This window comes from Galeopterus variegatus, unplaced genomic scaffold, assembly GCF_000696425.1.
Source record: "Galeopterus variegatus unplaced genomic scaffold, G_variegatus-3.0.2 Scaffold21585, whole genome shotgun sequence".
Classification (NCBI taxonomy): domain Eukaryota; kingdom Metazoa; phylum Chordata; class Mammalia; order Dermoptera; family Cynocephalidae; genus Galeopterus; species Galeopterus variegatus.
The window spans coordinates 6,466-12,253 of record NW_007747696.1 but is presented as its reverse complement, the minus strand read 5'-3'; the positions used below and the strand labels follow the sequence as shown (position 1 = coordinate 12,253).

Below are 5,788 nucleotides of genomic sequence, written 5' to 3'. Positions count from 1 at the left end.
GGAAACGGAAAAAAAAAAAAAAAAAAAAAAAAAAAAAGAAAAATATGGCCCATAACTTCCACTGCTAGGAGAGGGGTGAGAGCCAAGAGGGGCTGTCTGAACACAAGCCAACACTGCAAAAGACAGGACAGGAAGATGGAATAAAACCAGGTCACTTATGGTGCCGTCTGAACTGCTGGATCAGACATCACCTGAAGCTAGATGCCCCTGTATTTCTCAGTATAGGAGTCAATAGATTCCCATTATTGTCTGAGTGTCACTTGAAACATAAAGAGCCCTCACAGATGTAATGAGTCTTTGAGTATGACTGAGATTTCAACAAGCAGAAATGGGGCAAGGACTTTCCAGAAATAGGGAACAGGACAAGCAAAGGCAAAGGTGGGAAAATGAGGGGCATGTTGGGGATCAGTGAGTAGGCAGTTGACTGAAGCAAACAGGCCAAGTTAGAAAAGTATTAGAAGATACCGAAAAGGTAAGTTGGGACCACAGAGTGAAGGTCTTAGAACTACCAGGTCAAGGAGTTGAGAGTTTATACAATTGGTAATAGTGAATCATGAGAAGCTGAATTGTTCTTATAATTACTTTATGGTTCCTTTGGGGTCCTGAGGGTGGGGTGGGTAAAGGGGCTGGAATATGTAGTTGTGATTAACTTGATAGTGTGCAAAATCAGTCACCACAAGGCTAGAAGGAACTCGCCTGCAGAACTACACTGAGGGCTCTGTGGTTGCTATGGACCCTCCTAATTTCCTCTCCTGCCCAGGGTAAACCATTTTTACTTATTATATCCTCCCAGGAGGCACCAAATGGTTTCCCCCTGACTATAATAACCTTGATAATAATAGCGCACTGGAAGGCTATTCTTAATGCTGAGGAACTATAAAGAATGAAATAGTCTGACTATCAAAATATGAGAGGAATAAAATTGGTTGGGGGGTTACTACCACTGGTGCATTATTTCCAATATAATTTTTCCCCTAGAAACCAATCAAGGCTGGCTGGTTAGCTCAGTTGGTTAGAACATGGTGTTATAACACCAAGGTCAAGAGTTCAGATCCACTTAGCAGTCAGTTGCCAAAAAAAAAAAAAGAAAAGAAAGAAAAGACACCAATCAACTCAAGATACATAATAAAACTATCAGTCTTTATTAATCACCTCAGGCTGCAATAATGAAATAACACAGAAAGTCTGGCCAGTTAGCTCCATTTGTAGAACGTGATGGTGACAACACCAAGGTCAAGGGTTTGGATCCCCTTACTGGCCAGCTGCCCAAAAAATAACAAAACAAATAAAATACTACAGACTGGGTGGCTTAAACAACAAAAATTTATTTTCTCACAGTTCTGGAGGCTAGGAAGTTCAAGATTAAGGTGCCAACAGTGTCGGTGTCTGGGGAGGGCTCTTCCTTTGGGTTGCAGACAGTCACCTTCAAATTGTATATTCACATGGCCCTTCCTTGGTGCATGTGTCAGCAGGGGGAGGGAGCGGGCTCTCTGGTGCCTTCTTATAAGGACACTAATCCTAATGGATCAGGGTCCCACCCTTATGACCTCATTTAACCTTAATTACTTCGTTACTCTAAATACAGCCACATTAGGAGTTAGGGCTTCAACATATGAATTTGGGGGGGACACATACATTCAGTCCTTAACACAGTCTAATGCAGTGGTTAAGAATGCAGGTTGTGCAACCAGATTGTTTGGTTCATATCTTGGTGCCATCACTTACTAGATGTGTGGCCTTAGGCAAGTTACTTAACCTGTATGCACCTCAGTTTCCTCATCTGTAAAATGGGGATAATAAAAGCATATGAATACCAATAATAATATTTGATAATAGTAATAAAACTGTTAGTGGGGTTAAATAATATTTATTAACATGTAAATTGCATAGCACTGCCTGGTACATAATAAATGCCCATTAAATGTTAGCTATTATTATTGTAATAAATATTAAATTAGAAGTTTTAACTGAGGCACCTAGATACAATAGGTTTTGGATACTAATGTGGGTTGTGAGTTAGATTATTTTGTAGCATTTTCAAAGTAGAGGTTGAGATCTGTTGGATAAATTACCCAGGTTGAGGGTATAAAAGAGTACTCATTGTTGGAAATGAGGACAGAAGGTTTACTGGGGCATTTCTCTGGAGAAATAAAGACAGGGTGTGCCAGTCATTAAGCTTTGATCTCTCAGCTTCAAACCCACCCTCTGTACTCAGCTTTATGATTTCCCCAAACCATTTCTTCTTTACCAGATGCTCCTGTTAAGCTCTGCCAATAGGGGGCGACAGAAGGAAATCACATGGCTGCAGAGGAAGAGGGGCTTTCTCCTTCCAGCTTACTTCTGTTCCTGCTTCATTACCCAAGCGAGTCTTCCTCACCTGGGCAGCAGCAGTTTGCTGCAGTAGCAGCAGGTGATGCCAGTTTACAGTTTTTCCACCTCTCACTGATCCAGCCTCATCACACTTGAAGGGCCTCCAGCCCCAGCTGGCTGGCACCTCCTCCTCAGAGGTCTGTGTTTCAGTTCTGCAGGCCCCTCCCACAAGTTTCTACCTTTATTTTTATTTTCTTTCATAACTGAGATTTTATTGGTTGTGTTGAGCATCGTTACACAGACATTTCAATTTATACACAATTCTTAACATACGTACTGAAATTCTAAAAAGCCACATATTATGATTCTTTAAAAAAGTTATTCCAGTGAACTTCCAGCTTCAAATTTGGAGGTATTGTCCTTACAAGGATATCAAGTACCAGTATATCTCCAGATGTTGGTAAGCTGTTACATAAATCCCACCAATTCACAATGTAATATCGTATACACTACATACTCAAATTTTCAATCATTCACAACACACTAACAAAATTATTAGGAAAACTGGTCTACCAGGACCAAAGATTTTACAGAATGTACAGAAGTCTAACAGGGAGAGCAATGATTAAGGGGTGGTTTTCTTTAAGAAACAATTCTACTAAAAAACAATGGGAATAGAAGTAATTTTAAATGTTCAAGACACATTAAATACAATGTGACTCCAAATTACCAGTGTGCTTTGTATTAGAGGATATAAAAATTTACGCCATCTATGGAATGTTAAGCTGACACCCAAGACAGTCAAAGCCTCCCATAATTCAATATTCCACTACTTTCTGGTTGTACCAAAAAATAAACCACCAGCAAATGATTTCACCTCCTAAATAAAAAATATTTACATTTAAAAACTGGGATGAAATGGGATTTCTTCCTTCTTAAAAATGTTTCTAGAACTACTAAAAAAACTTGCATTTACAAAATAGTTAATAAAAATATTCCTCTGGACCGTACAAGGGTGACAGAGACCACTGATAAGACATGGTATATGATAATAATCAGACTTGGCCTCTTCTTCTCCCGCTTCATCAGAGGCTGGACTCTTCTCGGTTTTAGTTTCTCCACTTTCTGCAGGTAAATCTTTAGTTTCCCGGTTAGTCACTTCGGCCTGTTTTCCCTTTTCCCTTTTCCCTTTTGCACTTTTTTTGTCTGAAGATCTATCCTTTGCTGCTGCCTTTTTTGGCTTCGTTTCCACTTTTGCAGGCACAGGTTTGGCTGACAACCTGGTGGATCTCCTCTTGGGCTGGTCCTTCGCTGCCCCTTCGCTGAGCTCCCTCTCGGGCATCTCGGCGGCGGGGAGGGCGCGTGCAGGGCGTGTGCAAGGTGCCTGCGGGCCGCGCGCCCAGAACCTTCGCGAAGCTGGGCTGCCTGGCTGCTGCCCCTCCTCCAAGCAGGGTGATGGGAGACCGGATGGAACCAGATTGGGAGTCCCCCCTCCACGTCCCCTGGCCATGGGCTCCCTGTCCCCCAAGTTTCTACATTTAAATAATCCCAAATGCTTCTCCTGGTGCTCCCAGCCCTGGGGATGTAGTTGCTTCCTGCAGTTGCTACCTCGATGGTACCTTAGCGTTCTTCCAGACCTAGTTAAGATTCTTCATGCTAAATCCTCTCAGTTAAAATAATGGGTGTGCTTTCTGTCTCCTGACCGAAGCCCGACTGATGGGGGGGGGCAGTGCCCACCTGCACCCAGGCTAAGTGTGAGTGGCTTCATCCAGAGCCCTTGGAGGACTTGATATGTGTCCGCTATAGTTCTGGGGCTGAACAGATGATTGTCTTGTCTCCACTCAGGAAATGTAGAGTCAAGAGGTGCTCAGGGCATGGGGAGCGAGAGAGGAGCTCATGGACCTGATTCGAGCCAGACTGGCGGGGTGGGGAGGTGGACACGGAGCCAGGCGGGCTGTCTTAGACAACCATCAACAGGGCTATCTAGTGGAGCAAAAGAATCTCAGCGGAAAAGAGGAGGATGAAATGGGTTCTTAGAGACTGTGGATGGAGCAAAGAAACTGCCGGAGTATCATAGGTCAAGGGAACTCAGGTGAAACCAGCAGTGTTAGGGTTCTCAAAGAGAACTCCGTGAGAAAATCAACTTTAAACACCTCCAGACCCGGATAATCTGAGGCCATCTTACTATGGTACCAGTCTGGTAAAATGTTCCTGGTCCCCTCCCACTCCTGCCTCCTCAGGCTATAATCCTGAGGGGTCCAAAAATAGGGTTAGAAAGTTGTGTGAAAGGGAGTAGGACTGGAGCTGGGAGCCGGAGAAGACAGATTAGACTCTCCCCCACATCTCATAGCAGGTCCTTATAGGGAGAAGGGAGCAGGCTTAAAATCATGTTTGGACTTCTGATTACTTAGGACTGACATTATAATGGCTAAATTGAGACTGTGTTTATGATTTAAAGTGATGATGTCTTTTTACTTAAAAGTGACCAGAAAAATAATGGGGCTTGATGAGTTTAATGCAGGTGGAGGGGAAGAATTACTAACTGCCCCTGAAGGGATGATGGGATTTAAAACTAAAGTTGCTGTTAGGAATGTAACTCACAAGTCCTGCTTATTCAACATCCAGTCAGATGATAATGCTGATAGTAGTGTAATTCCTGTTAATAAGGCATCTTATTTTCTCTAGATAGAAGAGACTTACTGTTCACCAACATTCTCGGCAGAGATGGTGTCTTCAGCCAGTCTTGTCCTTTTTAAATGTGTCACTGTCTTCATTTTTTTAAAATATGGGGGTGGAGGAAAGCTTTGGTCCAAGGCCCTAGGAAATCTCTTGAGTTCTGTTAAATATTCCCTCCTTACTAAGTGCATTTTCAGAAATAGAACAGTACGTTCAGCTCATAGGGAACCTAGTTTGCAGTTGACTCTGGCACTGGTCCTAATACTACAGGAGATACCTGGGGCCCTAAACACACCAGTGACTATCCTGAAAGGAAACTTTCCTGATCAGGACAAGGTATAAAACCTTACCATGGTGTAAAGAGAACCTGACTACCCTCCAACTAAGCTGCAGCCCCCAGCCACACAAGTCAGGGAGCTTCTGGAAGACAGAGTCTAGCACAGAGAAGATGCTCAGTGGATATTTTGCAGATGATCCTGCACTCCCACCCTAGTCAGTCAACAGTATAAGCTTTGAGTCAAAATGGACTCCATCTTGTGGTCATGCTGAAGAACTGCACCAGTGCCCTCCATGGTCTACCCACAAGGGCAGCAGGATCATCACCCTCTTTCCTAGTCCCTTTCACACTTTTAGGTCTCTTAAAAAATAAAATAAAATAAAATAAAAGCAGACATCCAGGCCAGCGACGGAAGCCAGCCCGATGCCCCGGGGGCCCTAGGAGATGGGCCGTGGGCCCTAGCCCCGCTGCAGCCATGACACACATCCAGGCCAGCTAGGGAGCCAGCCCTGCGGTGGGATCCTG

At 43.7% G+C, this 5,788-nt stretch overlaps 1 pseudogene; it reads right to left on the bottom strand.

Moving 5' to 3' along the window:
- Nucleotides 1-3,321: 3,321 nt before the first annotated feature.
- Nucleotides 3,322-3,652, bottom strand: LOC103583317 (annotated as a pseudogene).
- Nucleotides 3,653-5,788: the final 2,136 nt, after the last annotated feature.